The 14,956-nt window shown below is 37.5% G+C and overlaps 1 protein-coding gene across 1 annotated transcript in view; it reads left to right on the top strand.

Moving 5' to 3' along the window:
- Nucleotides 1-14,956, top strand: part of LOC126474447 (MAP kinase-activating death domain protein) — a 596,268-nt gene that overhangs the window by 444,245 nt on the left and 137,067 nt on the right. The gene's annotated exons all lie outside the window — the stretch shown is intronic.

Below are 14,956 nucleotides of genomic sequence, written 5' to 3'. Positions count from 1 at the left end.
CACATGAGGCATTTCCAGCATCTTGTTTTAGCATTTCTTTGAGCCCATATTACTTTCATTCTCTCAGAATGGCCTATTTCCAGTTCACCAGAGCAAATTGTTCTGGTCTTCTTGTTTTTTTCTGCCAGGCCAACTGTCCATTTGGGAGTTTTCTGTCAGAATATTTACCTGTCATGTATCTTACATTATGTTATTCCTCATTGTTTTGATTTTTGACTTTCCGCAAGTTTCATAGAATTCCATGGCCTGTCTATACAATTTCATCCTCCTTTTTCCATATGCAAATACACATTGATATAATTTTCAGTTTCTGTATTTATTCTTAGTCTGTATGTTCCTTCTTCAGTATAATTTGGAACTAAAGTTTTCCTGATTGCTTTTTGTTTTCTGTTTTGGAATTCTTCAGTGTCTCTTTCTGTTTAAAATTGATGCCTCAGCTCTATGAAGATATTCTGGTTTGATGACTGTATAGTAATGTCTCAGTTTCATATATTTTGAGATACATTTTTGCTGTAAATGTCTCATGTAAGCCTGATAACAAATTTCGTAACCTGTCTTTTCCAGGTCAGTTTCCTGAATGTTTCACCTAAATATTTGAACTGAGAAACTCTCGATTTTCCTATATTTAGTTTTTAATCTTGGGTATCAGGTTGTTGCTGGACATGAGTTTTGTTTCTTCAAATGATGTTTGAATTCCTGCTCTTCTTCTTCTTCTTCTTCTTCTTTCTTTCTTTCTTTCTTTCTTTCTTTCTTTCTTTCTTTCTTTTTTTTTGTGTACGTTTTGAATGTCCTGACATAGAAATGCCAAATACTCTGCAAAAGCTAAATAGTCTCTCCTAACATTGCTTCTTCATTATTTGGTAGGTGTCGTACACATTTTTAAAATGTATGAAAGTACGAGGGTTGCCCAGTAAATAATGCCCCATATTTTTTTTCTCCAGAAGTATTTATTCCACAACAATCAAATTTACATATGTGAAAGACTGATGTTTTGTCTACTTGCTTTATTTTTCCACATAATCTCCTTCAAGTTCGACGGCCTTTTTCCAGCGAGACACAAGAGCGAGTATTCCCTGCCGGTAAAAATCTTTACTCTGCCTACGGAGCCAGGTTGTCACTTCGTGAATCACTTCTTCGTCATCGGCAAAACGTCTTCCACGAATGAAATTCTTCATTGGCCCAAACAAGTGAAAGTCTGAAGGAGCCAAATCGGGGCTGTAAGGTGGATGGGGTAACACTATCCAACCCAGTTTCGCGATGTGTTCACAAGTCCTCAAACTTGTGTGAGGACGAGCGTTATCATGCTGAATCAAAACATCCTGTGGGTTAACATGACGCCCAAGGCGCCGGAAGCGCTGCTTAAGTTTGTCTAATGTTTTGACATAAGCCTCTGAATTAATGGTACTGCCTTTTGGCATCACATCAATGAGAATTACGCCCTCGCAATCCCAAAACACAGTCATCATGACTTTTCCGGCTGAAGGAACTGTTTTGAATTTTTTCTTCTGTGGAGAATAAGCATGACGCCATTCCATCGATTGTCTTTTTGTTTCGGGCTCAAAATGATGCACCCAAGTTTCATCACCTGTCACAATCCGTGACAAAAAGGCCTCCCCGTCAACGTGAAAGCGTCGCAACAAATCGAAAGAAATGTCTTTTCTTTGGGATTTGTGATCAACAGTAAGACACCGAGGAACCCATCTTGCACACACTTTTGAGTATCCAAGCTGATTGATAATCACATCCACACTTCCTTTGCTTACTGACAACTCCAGTGCCAATTCTCGAGTCGTAATGCGTCGATCCCGTCGAATGAGAACATCAGCCCGCTGCAACATGTCAGGCGTGACAGCCGTGGGAGGCCTTCCCGACCGCGGCAAATCTCGGAGCTCCGCAGCACTGCCCTCTGATGCTTTCACCCTCTTTGCCCAGCGACCAACAGTACTCCTATCGACTGCAGATGTTCCGTAGACGTTGCACAAGCGTTTATGAATATTGCCCACGGTTTCTTCCTCTGCTACGAGAAATTCAATCACTGCACGTTGTTTCTGACGGATGTCACTTGCAGACGCCATTTTAGAACATTCCTACACCACCGCTCTCTGTCGGAGGAAATTTAAACTTTGCGTACACACGCGGGAAACTTCAAATAACTCGCACCTAAAGTGTCACATTTCTAATATTTTTTATTTCGGAGAAAAAAAATATGGGGCATTATTTACTGGGCAACCCTCGTACAAACTACTATCTTGTTGTAAATTTTTTGATGGTTGAGAATTACTTTCAGAACTAAAATTTGTTCTTGATAAGATATGTTTGGTCTGAAGCCTGCTTGATACTCAGCAATTTTGCCTTTACGTTTTTATTGAGTTTGGTTCCAGAGACAAAGAGATAGAATTTTGTATGAGACAAGAAGAAGTGAAATCGCTCTGTAATTATTAACATCCATTCTGTCTCCCTTTTTATGCACCTAATGTATTAAGGCAGGTTTCCAACTTGAAATGTTTCAGTTTACCATAGTCAATGATTGATATAATTTTTTTAAAGGTTTGGGGTCAGCTGATTTCGGCAGTTCTGTAACAATTCCATCTTCACTAAATGCTTTATTTGAACCTCTTTTAATTTGTCTAGCATTTTTGTCTTCATTTGGTTCTTCTGCATTTGTTGTGGTTCTTAGGGCCACACGGGGAAGCTGCGCGATCTGAGGCATCTTGTCACAGTCCGCGTGGCTCCCCCTGTCGGAGGTTCGAGTCCTCCCTCGGGCATGGGTGTGTGTGTCATCCTTAGCGTAAGGTAGTTTAAGTTAGATTAAATAGTTTATAAGCTTAGGGACCAATGACCTCAGCACTTTGGTTCCATAAGACCTTACCACAAATTTCCAATTTTTCTTAGGGAAATTGCTGGTGGGAATCTTTCCAAGGGCTCAGGCAGTTTAAAAGTTTTTAAAAATATTTGCAAAATTCTTTGCAGTTTTCTTGGTTGTTAAGTTCTAATTGTCCATTTCCCTTTTTGAAGCAAAGATTTTGGGACTGGTATCCATTTAAATTTGTTTTAAATGTTTTATGAAAAGTCCTGAGGTTGTTGTTGGCAGTAGTGGTCTCTCTCTCTCTCTCTCTCTCTCTCTCTCTCTCTCTCTCTCTCTTTCTCTCTTTTAAACTTCTTCGGTGTCACAGAGCTGATTATACCCATGTTGTTTTTTTGCTTGTTTAATCAGGTTCGAAACTTATTTTCCATTTGCTAGGAAAATGTTATGCACATTTTCTTATTTGTTACTAGTACATGTTTTGAATGCCTCGTGTTGAGATTTTACTGCCTGTTCTCATTCTTCATTTAACTATGGATGTTTTTTATGTCTTTGTAAGGGAATTTGGTTTCAGACCATTTTGATAAGCTTGTGTTTGAGCTGTTCACAATTTTGTGCTTGCGTTTTGTCAAATTCATTTTATAATAACAGTGATGGAATTTCTGGTTTCAAATTTAAAAATTAATGACATCCTTTTGCTTGAATATTTGGGCTTTAAATTTAGCTCCACTTGGGTTAGGTAGTGGCCTGTGTCAAGATTTGCTCCTTTGTGTACTTGAGCATTGTGGATTGCCTGTTCAGTTGGCTACACTTTCAAACACTTACGCTGCCAGTTACACTGCCACATTTCTTGCAGCCATTTCCCTTATCTTCTCTCTTTCCCTAGCTGTGTATTTTGTAGATTTTTCACCACCTCCCATGACTTATTTACTTCTTATAGGTTTGTTTTATTGTCATGGTTGAGCAGCACATTTACAAATTGTACTTCATACATTTTATTTGCACATTTTAAGGAAATTGTCATTAGTCTGTTGTTCACAGGTTTTACATTGATTACTGAGCTGAGAAGGTCTTCTGAAACTTTCAATTCAACACCCAGATGGAGTGTATTTTTAAGGATACTTTTGTTTGTATTACTTTTGAACAGTCTGTAATTCCCAAAATCCATGGTATTCACATCAGGCAATCTTGTGTCTTACATGGATGAAATTTTAATTTTTTGTTTCTTTAAGTGTTTGTCTTAATTTTTAGAGATTTCCTGTGTTTGAGAGTGAGTTATTTTTTATTGTTCTAAAGAAGCTTTTGATTTTGAGCTTGGGTTAGCCAGAGCACTCTGATTTCCTCTGACTTGGGATATAATGTCTCAGCCTAGTCTCCCCAGAATCCAATAGTTGAGCCACTGATTGTGGAGGACTTGTTGCCCCCTGATAAATTAAGAAAATGCTCAATTGTTGAGCTTGGAATCACGTGTACAAAATCATAAGAAAACTCCATGGGCGTGGAAAGCTTAGTTCCAGTAGTTTAACTTCTGGCCATATATCTGGTGAATGGACACTAAACGTTCACTTTATCCAGGTCAGATGCAAAAGTGGGTTCTGTTCAGTGAGATGCCTTGTCTGGTAGTTTTGCTATATCTGGATCCATTCCCTCCACATTCACTATCATTGAGGTCTTTATTGTCACACCAGCAAGAGCCCTCACAGGACTTTGTCACCAAGGCCAGGTGAAACATGATTTTTTTTATTGAGATTGTTACTACTCCACTCTCCTCTTTCCTCACCATTTGCATGATGAGGCATTGGGCTTATTTATTTATTCATCCAGGAATCATCTCTCAATGATATTGGATTTGTCATCATAATATAATGAAAACAGTAGCTCCAGTATGTATACAGACAGAATATATAATTAAGTTTTTGAAGATAGGACAGATGGTCAGCCATGGTCTTGTTGAAGGAGCCATTCTAGCATTTGCCTGAAGTGATTTGAGGAAACGAAAGAACACCTAAATCACGATGGTCAAACAGAATGAACTCTACCTTCACGAATACAAAGTCAGTGTCTTAACAACTCCACTGTTGTCTCATTTGGTTGATGCCTATTACACAATGTTCATTTTATCATACACAATTTGAACAAAATATGTTATAATATAAAAATAGTTTCGGGCTTCAACACTCTACACACTATGGTTGCCTGCTGGTGACTCCAGGGCCATGAACATGCTTGTTTCCATGTCCTCCCTTCATTCTGCCTGGAAAACAAAGTCCGCATTCCCTGGTGAGTGAAATGTTGAGCTCAGGCAAATGACAACAGATTACTTTCATGCACTATATATCTTTGAACATTTCCTTGTAAAAGCATCATATTGAGGTTATGTATTTTTATGTGACAGAATGCCATAGTAGTCCCCTTTCATTACTAACCAGTACTGTGAATCCTCTAAATAATCTTAACTTGTGAAGTAAGCATTAGTTATGAAGTAATTATATTTTAAAGAACTGCATCTTTAACCATCAGCTGTATATATAAACCTCTATTGTCTACTGAGTTTGGTCAGTCAGATCATTTTCACTGGAAAAATACATTGGATGGAAAAGCAATTAATCTTTCTCTCAACTGTTTCAAAAGTCCTCTGTCATAATATGTGGTGCTCACCGACGAACATCTTGTAGACATCTGTTTAAGAAGTTGGGCATTCTGACTACTACTTCACGGTATATTCATTCCATCAAGAAGTTTGTTGTAAATCATATACATGACGGAGGTGTTGGTTGGGGGCTGTGTTGTTGTTTGATGACTGTGACATAAGTATGTATTGGTCAAGTCTGTTCTTCATGGCATGTCCAACTGGTGGCAGAGGTTGATGCTAAAGATTGATACATCACTTCCTCAATATTCTCTATTACCTCCTTTTGTGAAGGAATGACGTTCATGGCTGCTATATCTTGTGTATCTGGTCTGACATTTCTTGCTGCTATAAACTGCTGTCTCTTCTCTTGCTGTCTGGTGTATGAGAGAGATGAGTTGATGGTGGTCTTCCACAACTGCCATAGGGACCGCATTCGAGAGTCAGTCATACTTCCTTCACCCTACTCTTTTTCTGTTGCATTTGCTTCATGTGCTGGCACCACTTGAAGCATTCCTCTGTTGTTATGATGTACTTTATCAGAAGAGCTTGGTACATGTCTTCTGTGACTCCTCTCATGAAATATGAGATTTTTTTTTGGTTTCTGTCATATTCAGATTCACAATGTGACATAGGACCAAAACATTTTGTATGTAAGTCTTTTGTCACTTTACCATGCTTCAGTTGTATTTTTGCAAAGTGGACTTGTTGCTTATTGTCCCCAGATGTCTTCTTCAATTCAGCCAGCAATTTTCCCCAGCTGTCAAGCTGATCTTCACTGCTCAATGCTTGGCATTACCATCCAAGTAGGTGTACACTTCTGCCAAGCACATCAAGTCATTCCACCTGTTGTGTTTGGTGATTCGGTCGAATCATTTCATCCATTTCATGGCAACCTGAGCAACATTTCTGGAAATTAGTGGTGGATGTCTGGTGTACAGCTGACTTACTGCTGATTTGGATCCATTGATCTCTTGAGTATACAGACCTTGTGAGCGATTTATAGATTGTATTCCTGTTCCTGTTCCTGCTAGTGACAGCTTTTGTATTGCTTTATACAGACCACAGTGATGTAGATATCTTGAAGTGCCTGCTATCTCCACCAAACAATGTCACATAACCATAATCAAGTCCAAATCTGAGAGCAGAGTCATCAGTGAAGAACAACACTTAGGTCTGTAAAACAGTGTATTATGTAGGCCAATATACAGACAGAACAGAACTGCATCCTGGGAAGAGAATATTGCTATTTATGCAGCCACCAAACTTTCCAGAATATGCAAGCATTACAGGCATAAGAAATTTTGAGAACCTTTTAGAAAGGTTAAATACTAAATAACAAATACTTTTTGCTGATTGAATTTGAACTGGCAACTTGCAGCATGCCAATGAGCATGCTAACTGCTACTCAACATTGTATGAAATATAGGTCATGCCAGTGTCATTAACAACATCAGATAATGTAAGTGCTATGTAAAATTGACTTCTGCACATCTTCAGTGCAGTAATGTCATCACTGTAAATAAATGTTGTGAACTGCTTTGTGTTTGGTGAAGTCTGGCTGTAGTAGTGAATTGTAAATATTTTTCAGTCTTTTTGACTTACAGTATTACATGCCCATGAGAATCATTTCTCTCAGGATCTGTAATAGATACATTAGCATCTCTCTCTCTCTCTCTCTCTCTCTCTCTCTCTCTCTCTCTCTCTCTCTCTCTCTCTCTCTCTTCTACAAGCATGTATTAAGTTATCGTGGTATTCAGTCCAAATAATGATTTTACACAGTTCTCCACACTAAATCTCTCTTGTGCAAACCTCTTCATTGCTGCATAACTACTGCAACCTACACCTATTTGAAGCTTCTTGCTGTGTACAAGCCTTAGACTTACACTACAATTTTTACCCCTTGCATTTACCTCCATTACCAAACTGATGGTTCCCTGATGCCTTAGGATGTGTCCATCAAATCATCCCTTCTTTTAGTCAACTTGTGCTATAAATTTCTTTTCCTCTAGTGTCATTTAGTACCTCCTCAGTAGTTACTGATCTACCATCTAAACTTCAGCATTCTTCTGTAATACCACATTTCAAAAACTTCTATTTCCTTTTCGTCTAAACTGATCGTCCATGTTTCACTTCCATATAAATTTGTACTCTAAATAAATCATCTGTAGTTTCCTTAGCTTTGTCTGATTTAATTTGACTATCTTCTATTACCCTTGTTTCACTTTTGTCAATGTTCTTCATATAACCTCTTTCAAAGTTGCTATCCTTTCCCATCTCCTATTCTTCCATATCCTTTGTTGTCTCTGAAAGAGTTGCAGTGTCAGCAGCAGTTTTTATTTCTTCTCTATAAACTGTAATTTCCTTTCGAAATTTATGCCTGCTTGATCTACAAATTCAATAGCTTCAAAGATTACAAACTTGTCTTACCCCATTTTTACCCATAACTACTGTCTCATTTGTGTGCAAGTTGCAATTAACCTTTGGCCTCTATATTTTATCCCTGTTATAGTTGGAATTTGAAAGTGTGTATTCCAGTGAACATTTTTCAAAGCTTTCTCTAAATCTACAAATCCTATAAACACTGCTTTTACCTTATTGAACATATCTTTTAAGATATTTCTATAAAATTGTTTTCAAGTTCATTTCCCTTGCACAGCCCTTGTGTGTATTCATATCATCTTTCAGCTTTCGTTTCATTGCTTAGTACTGGCTAACTATCTGAGCTATTTCTCTTTTCTCCAGATGTCTCCTTAATATTTCTGTAAGCAGCATCTATCTTTCGAGTAATCAAGCATGCTTCTACAGTTCTGCATTTGCCTCCAGCCATTCTTGCTTTGTCACTTAGAACTTTCTGTCAGTTTCATTTTTAGACATTTGTACTCCCATTTGCCTGTTTCATTTGCTCTAGTTTTATATTTTCTACTTTAATCGATCAAATGCAGTATATCATTCATCATCCAAAGATTTCTACTGGGCCTTGTCTTTTTGCCCATTTGACCCACTGCTGCCTTCACTATTCCATCACCCAGAACTACCCATTCATCTTCTATTGTATTCCTTTCTGTTGTCTCAGTAACATGGAGCATAATGGTACCTATGAAGCTCTCAACAATCTCAAGTTTTTTTTTCCTCAGTTTACATCTCATGTCCTTATTTTCCTGTTTTTCTACAATTTCTTCAGTTTCAATCTACAGTTCATTACCAATGAACTATGGTCAGAGTCCACAACTGTTCCTGTACAAAATTCTGCCATACAGGCAATGGCCTTGCCATTTTGGTAACACCAGTTACTGTCACATCACGAAAAATAAGCAATGTAGGGCCCAATTAGTACTTGGATGAATGACTGTCTAGAGAAAACCAGGTGCTGCTGCCTGAAGGGTATGCCAAGTAAATGAAGTGGTGTCTGACTGAAAGACTTGCATCAGGCCAGGGTGCCAAACAACATTATTATTATTATTATTATTATTATTATTAGTATTATTATTACCACTACCACCACCACCATCATCATCATTTACCATAGGGTTTCCCCTTTCATTCCATGTCCCCAGTCTATGCTCTACTATTTTTTTCCTTTCTTCCTTTTCTTATCATCAAATTCTGGTGCCCAAGTCCAATCAAACATTCATCTCTCTTAACCATCTGCTTAATTTCTTTTATCATCTTTTACATTCATCAGTGTCTTCATCATCTAAAGAGATAGTGGACATATAAACCTGTATTTCTCTGGTGGTTATTTGTGAATATCTTGGTTACAATAAAGCAAGTGTTATAATGTTCATAGTAGCTCACCACCATTCCTATCTTCTGATTCCTTATTAGACACACTCCTGCCATACTTTATTTGATGTTGTCTTTATTACCATGTACACTCCTGACCAGAAGTCCTCTTCTTCCTTTCACCACATATTATTAATTTCTACAACACCTAAGTTCACCGTATCCATTTCCCTTTTTACATTCTGTAATGTAGTTGCCCAAATAAGGGGTCTAACTTACCACACTCCAACCTGTAGAATGTCAGTTTGTTTTTTCTGATGGCAACATATTGTTGTATAGTCTTTGCCCAGAGATATGGCTAGGGGACTATTTTACCTCTGGAACATTTTACATAAGAGGATGCCATTATCATTGAGCTTTACAGTAGAGCTGCATGCCCTCACAGAAATACTACTGGCTTAGTTTGCCCCTGCTTTCAGTTGTTGGCTGTAACAGCATAGCATTGTCCTACTGGCTAATGTTACAAGACCAGGTCTGTCAGTCATACAGGTTATTGTGGTCTGTCAATCATCCAGATTATTTCCCCAGAACTACTGAACCACAGACACCCCTCCAGCATGGTTGTCACTGCAGTGTGTCTTGTCTGTATCACTGAAGCATGCAAGCCACCCCACTTCACCAAGCTCCATGATTCATAGGGTGAAAGCATTATGTATCCTTATTTTATGACGTGCTGTACATCCTTGGAGATTTCCTCACTGTAGATCTATGGAACAAAAAGTATATCTAAACTAATTCTCCATGGGTGTAATTTGATATTTATTTGCAGCCCATGGAGAAGGAGAATCTAATGAAAGTAGAGTGAGTCAATTATAAAAAAAGACATGCAAATTATAGAAACTTAATCTGTAGACTGTATTTAAAAAAACTGTCATTGTACTAGTTAATGCTATTCATCATTATACTGGCTAAATATAATCTAATAAATTAGAAAGGAAGCTACTTCTTTGAGAAAAGGCTGCTACCTTGTCAATTGGTAGCTTAATATTTACTTGATTAAATTTATATTTTGCAAAGAAGATATGACTAAAAATACTGTTAACAGTACAGTACTATTTGTCATGCATTATTACCATGAACACTACAACTTTCCTTCAAGTTAACAGAATTTTCAATTCTTGAACCTATATGTTCAGGTAATTTGTAGAAATTTTGGCACATAAGGTACATTTTTCATTCTTTTTTGAACTGGTTGGTATTCTCAGTTTGCTGGTCTATGCTAGATGGCAGAGTGTTGAATACGTTTGCACTAGAGTATTACTCCACTCTGAACCCTAGGCAAGAAGCCAAAGTCTGCATGAAAATTATTTTTTTGTCTTGTTTTGTGACTTTGTAGACAATAGTTCAGCTGAAACTTTTTTATCAGCTACAAAAACCACTAAAGAGTAAATATTGTGGGAAGCAAATGTATGAAGTCCAAGAGCACTGACAAGGTTTCTGCTTGAGGCATCCCAAACTGGTGAGACTCATTCAGCTAACTTTAACTAACACAAATTCAAAGGTCAAGTTTAGAGGAGAAATGACAAAAGTTTTCACAATAACAACAGGACTCAGACAAAGTGATGGATTGTCCCCTTTGCTTTTCAGTGTGACCCTCGATTACATCATGACAATCTGGCAAAAAGAAAATCCATGTAAAATCAAAATTGGAGCAGCAATAAGAACAAACAGCCTTGGGATTGCTGATGATTTAGCTCTCTCAGCCCTTGACATGGAAGAAGTTCATGCTCAGATCACAAGTCTCTTAAAAATTGCTTCCAAAATAGGATTACAAATATCCTTTGAGAAAACTGAAATCGTGCCCATGAAACCTCTTTGCATAGATCAAATGTCATAAATGATCAAGCAGTTAACATAGTTCTACAATTTAAATATCCTGGAGAAATTATTTTGCACAACTTAGGTGAGAAAGCAACATGGATAAATAGAACCAACAAAATTAAAAAAAGCACAATTTATAATCTGGTCAACATATAATAAGAAATGCCTATCAATAGACATTAAGATCCAACATTACAAAACTGTAGCTTTGCTGGAAGCAACTTATGCTTGTGAAACCCTGTTCCAAATTAAAAATGAAAGAAGAACTGATGAACTCCTCAAGACTGAACGAAGAATTCTCAGAACATGCATCAATAAAAAACACCAGGTTGATGGAGACTGGAGAATCCTCCCTAATGAAACTGTCTATTGTGAGGTTGACCTAATCACCAGCACAATGAAGAAGAAAAGAATCTCATATTTCTTTCATGTCTTTATGACTGCCTGACTACAGGATTTTAAAACAACTAGTGATGGGAAGTCTCGGGAAGAAGCCAGGAGGACAGTGGATCAAAGAAATTCGGTAAGATCTTGAAGCAGTCATACTCTGAATTGCTGATGCAGAGAACAAAAACAAAATTAACACTCTCCTTATGAATCATAAATTTTCAACAGAAATGATGCACAGAAGACTGGTAGAGATTTCAGATGAGTTAAGAAAATTGTGTTCAGAATGAATGAAAAAGTACTGGGCTGAGCACAAGAAGCAAGCAGTCCAATCTCCAAAGAGAAGGTGAACATGAAATGACTCAAGTGGTCCAATGTGGCCAATAAGTTAATAATAATAATAATAATAATAATAATAATAATAATATGATATTCGTGCCACTAACTTCTGTGAATAAACTCTTTGTTTACTTTAGGTGCACTGTCATGGGAAGTAATTCCATAACACAATAAAGAGTGAAAATGTGTAAAATAGTGACTCTTGTCTTTAAGTCAACATAATGAAAGATGATTTATAAGATATGTGGAAACACCTGACAAGTGTTAGTTCCCACTGTTCTTAATACCAGTATGCATTGTGACAGCATTGCAGAAACTGCACTATATTGGAATGAAGCAGCTGCATATCACACGTCTCCAGAAAATTGCTTCCAAAATAGGATTACAAATATCCTTTGAGAAAACTGAAATTATGCCCATGAAACCTCTTTGCATAGATCAAATCTTCATAAATGACCTGAAGATGATGAGCACCTACCTTATTGAAATTTTATGCTGTTCCCACAACACAATCTGACACCGTGCCCAAGAACACTTCAAGCACTTATTATGCTGGGAAAGCATCAAACAGCACAATAAGAAATGCTTGTATGGGTAAAATATGATGAACTTAACTCATTGATGAGTTTACCTATTTGTTGACTCCATTTAACTACTTATCCAAATGGACATCAACGAATTTTACATGCCGTGTTCTATTTACTGTATGACTTTCAGTGCTAGCAGGTCATTTGACTGCATTTTTGAAACTTTATAACATGAGTTTTTGTGAGATTACCACTTAAACTGTTAGATCTGAACCACTTGTAGGCTTGTTTAGTTGTCATGTGAGTTGTTTTCCTAAGCTTGAGTTTGGACTCTTGATTGTTGATTGATGCTTGTGTCATACACAGACATTACAGGTTCTGAATTGCCATTTAATGCCATCAGAAGATCATTTATGTAGGTCAAGAACAATAGCTGTCCAATACTGATATTTGTAAGATCACACTTTGTATGATTCCCCTTTATGAGATTAATTTCATTTTTGGGATAATGCCTGTCACAGAGACACTATGCTTTCTGTTATGAAGAGAAGAAATCACCTTTTGTATAGGGATGCCATCAAGCCTTAATACTTAATTTTGACAACTACATTTTTTTGGGCTGCACATTCAGCAACTTTGGAAAGGTCACAGAATACACCAACAGGATATTTTTTCTGGTTTGGCTTTGTTAGGACTCCAAGAGAGGTCTTGCACTGCTGGATGAATGCTAGACTGTGATGCATTTAACAAATGCTACTGAGTTAAATGAGTCAGTATTCTAGAATAGATCTGTTTCTCTAACTCTTTTGAAAATGCTGGTATGAGTGACATAGGTCTGTAATAAGAACGTGTTTGCTTCTATTTATTTTTGTAGATTGGGTGTTACTACAGAATATCTGAATCTGTAAGGAAATATACCCTGACCCAGTGATTGATTACAAAGATAATTAAGGTTCATTTGTTGATTTAAAGGGGGGGGGGGGGGGGGGGGGCAAACTGCTTGGTTATTGGTCCATAACTTAAGGCTAAGACTGTCAAATTTGCTCAAGATTTTAATATTCTGTTGCAAAAAACAATTATAGTGAGCAAAATTACTGTTTTTTAGCAAACTGATGTATTTTGTAATCTCATTAGGAGTATTGTATTTTGTAAACTAATGGTCATTTGTGATGCATGCAATGTCTGCACAAGACAGTGTACGTCTATTTGATTTTTTATTAGTGGGTGCAGTGTTTGCTGCTATTGCGGGACAGTAATGATTGGTGGCAAATGATTTGAAAGTGCCACGATCCATGTCAGAACTACTGTATTTTCTGGAGGTTAAATTTCGGTTGTACTGATATTTTTGTTGGTTTCTTGTTTAACAATATTCCAAGTAGTTTTTATTCCATTCTTGGTGTGTTTTATTTTTTTGAGCATGGTACATGTGTATCACTTTCTCAGTAACAGACTAAAGGGATCTACAACACTGGCGGCAATGGAGTTTTGGTTCTTGTCTACAGCTTGTTCTCTGAATATGGTAGAGCTCTCCCTTCCCAGTGCAGGATATTTTAATCATAGCCCTCTCCTTCGTTCAATTTCGCTCTTGTTTGTGTTAGAGGTAAAGATGTCCCAAAGTGTTGTTGTAGTATGTTTGGGGAACAGTTCAGTTTTCCATCTGCTCTGTCTACCTTATAAATTTCTCCTCAGCACTTCTCCCATAGTTTCTCTCTAAACACTCTGACTGAGCCATTGTTTATGATTCTGGGAGCCAATGCTTTCCTTCTGTGATATGTGCCTGACCAGTCTCTGTCTGTTATTGTTAACATCTGAGCATGGTCATAAAAAAATTGACTATTGGTTTCACAGTTAAGTTACTAATACTTGTTGGATCCAATATCAAATTGTCAATGGCTGTTGGACTGTCTTGTTTTATGTATTAACTGCTTCAATTTTTGAAGGGAATTAGTAATGGTTTTAGCTTAACATATCCAGGAACTGATAAAGAAGCAGCAGGCTTATTTTTAAAACTATTTGTTTACTGTTCTGTAAAACTTTGCACCAGCCACAATGCAGCCCCATTTTGGATGCTGTTCTCAAACACAGGATGTGTTAGTTGACATTCATAAACAGTGGAAATCACCTCGACTGTTATCAAATGTTTGGAAGCTGTGATGAATAGGTGGATTGTAAGAGCTCCCAAGAATTGTGTACCTGTGGTACCAAATATCTCAAGTACTATCCTCTGCTGTGGATCCTGTCACCTCTACAGGAAGTATAGGTCTATCACTGCTTGTCCACTACTCTGTGAGTGATGTGTCTTTGTAAGGGTTATACAGAGAAGATAGAAACCAGGAAGAACAGAGGCTGTTATACCTGTCCCCCTAACCAATAAGTTCAAGATGCTGTCTTTTGCTGAAACCGAAACTGAACCACTGAGGCTCACTTTACTTATTGTGAAACCTGCTGTGTCCTTTGTCAAGAGGAGGCAAATGCAAAAAAAGGTCAGGCATCTATTAAATTTTGGCGGCTCAGATGTATGGTAAATGATGGTACCCATTGGGAAAATGGCAACAAGGAATGGGAAGGAACAGCAGGTGCACTCGTTGTGTGTGCCTGTGGGCTTCATTCAAAATATTTAAGAGACTGTTCTAGCTGCCCTTGAAGGAACAGGGTGCAGATAGT

The sequence above is a fragment of the Schistocerca serialis genome, chromosome 4, assembly GCF_023864345.2.
Source record: "Schistocerca serialis cubense isolate TAMUIC-IGC-003099 chromosome 4, iqSchSeri2.2, whole genome shotgun sequence".
Lineage (NCBI taxonomy): Eukaryota > Metazoa > Arthropoda > Insecta > Orthoptera > Acrididae > Schistocerca > Schistocerca serialis.
The sequence above is the reverse complement of the archived record's forward strand: the minus strand, read 5'-3'. Positions and strand labels throughout refer to the sequence as shown.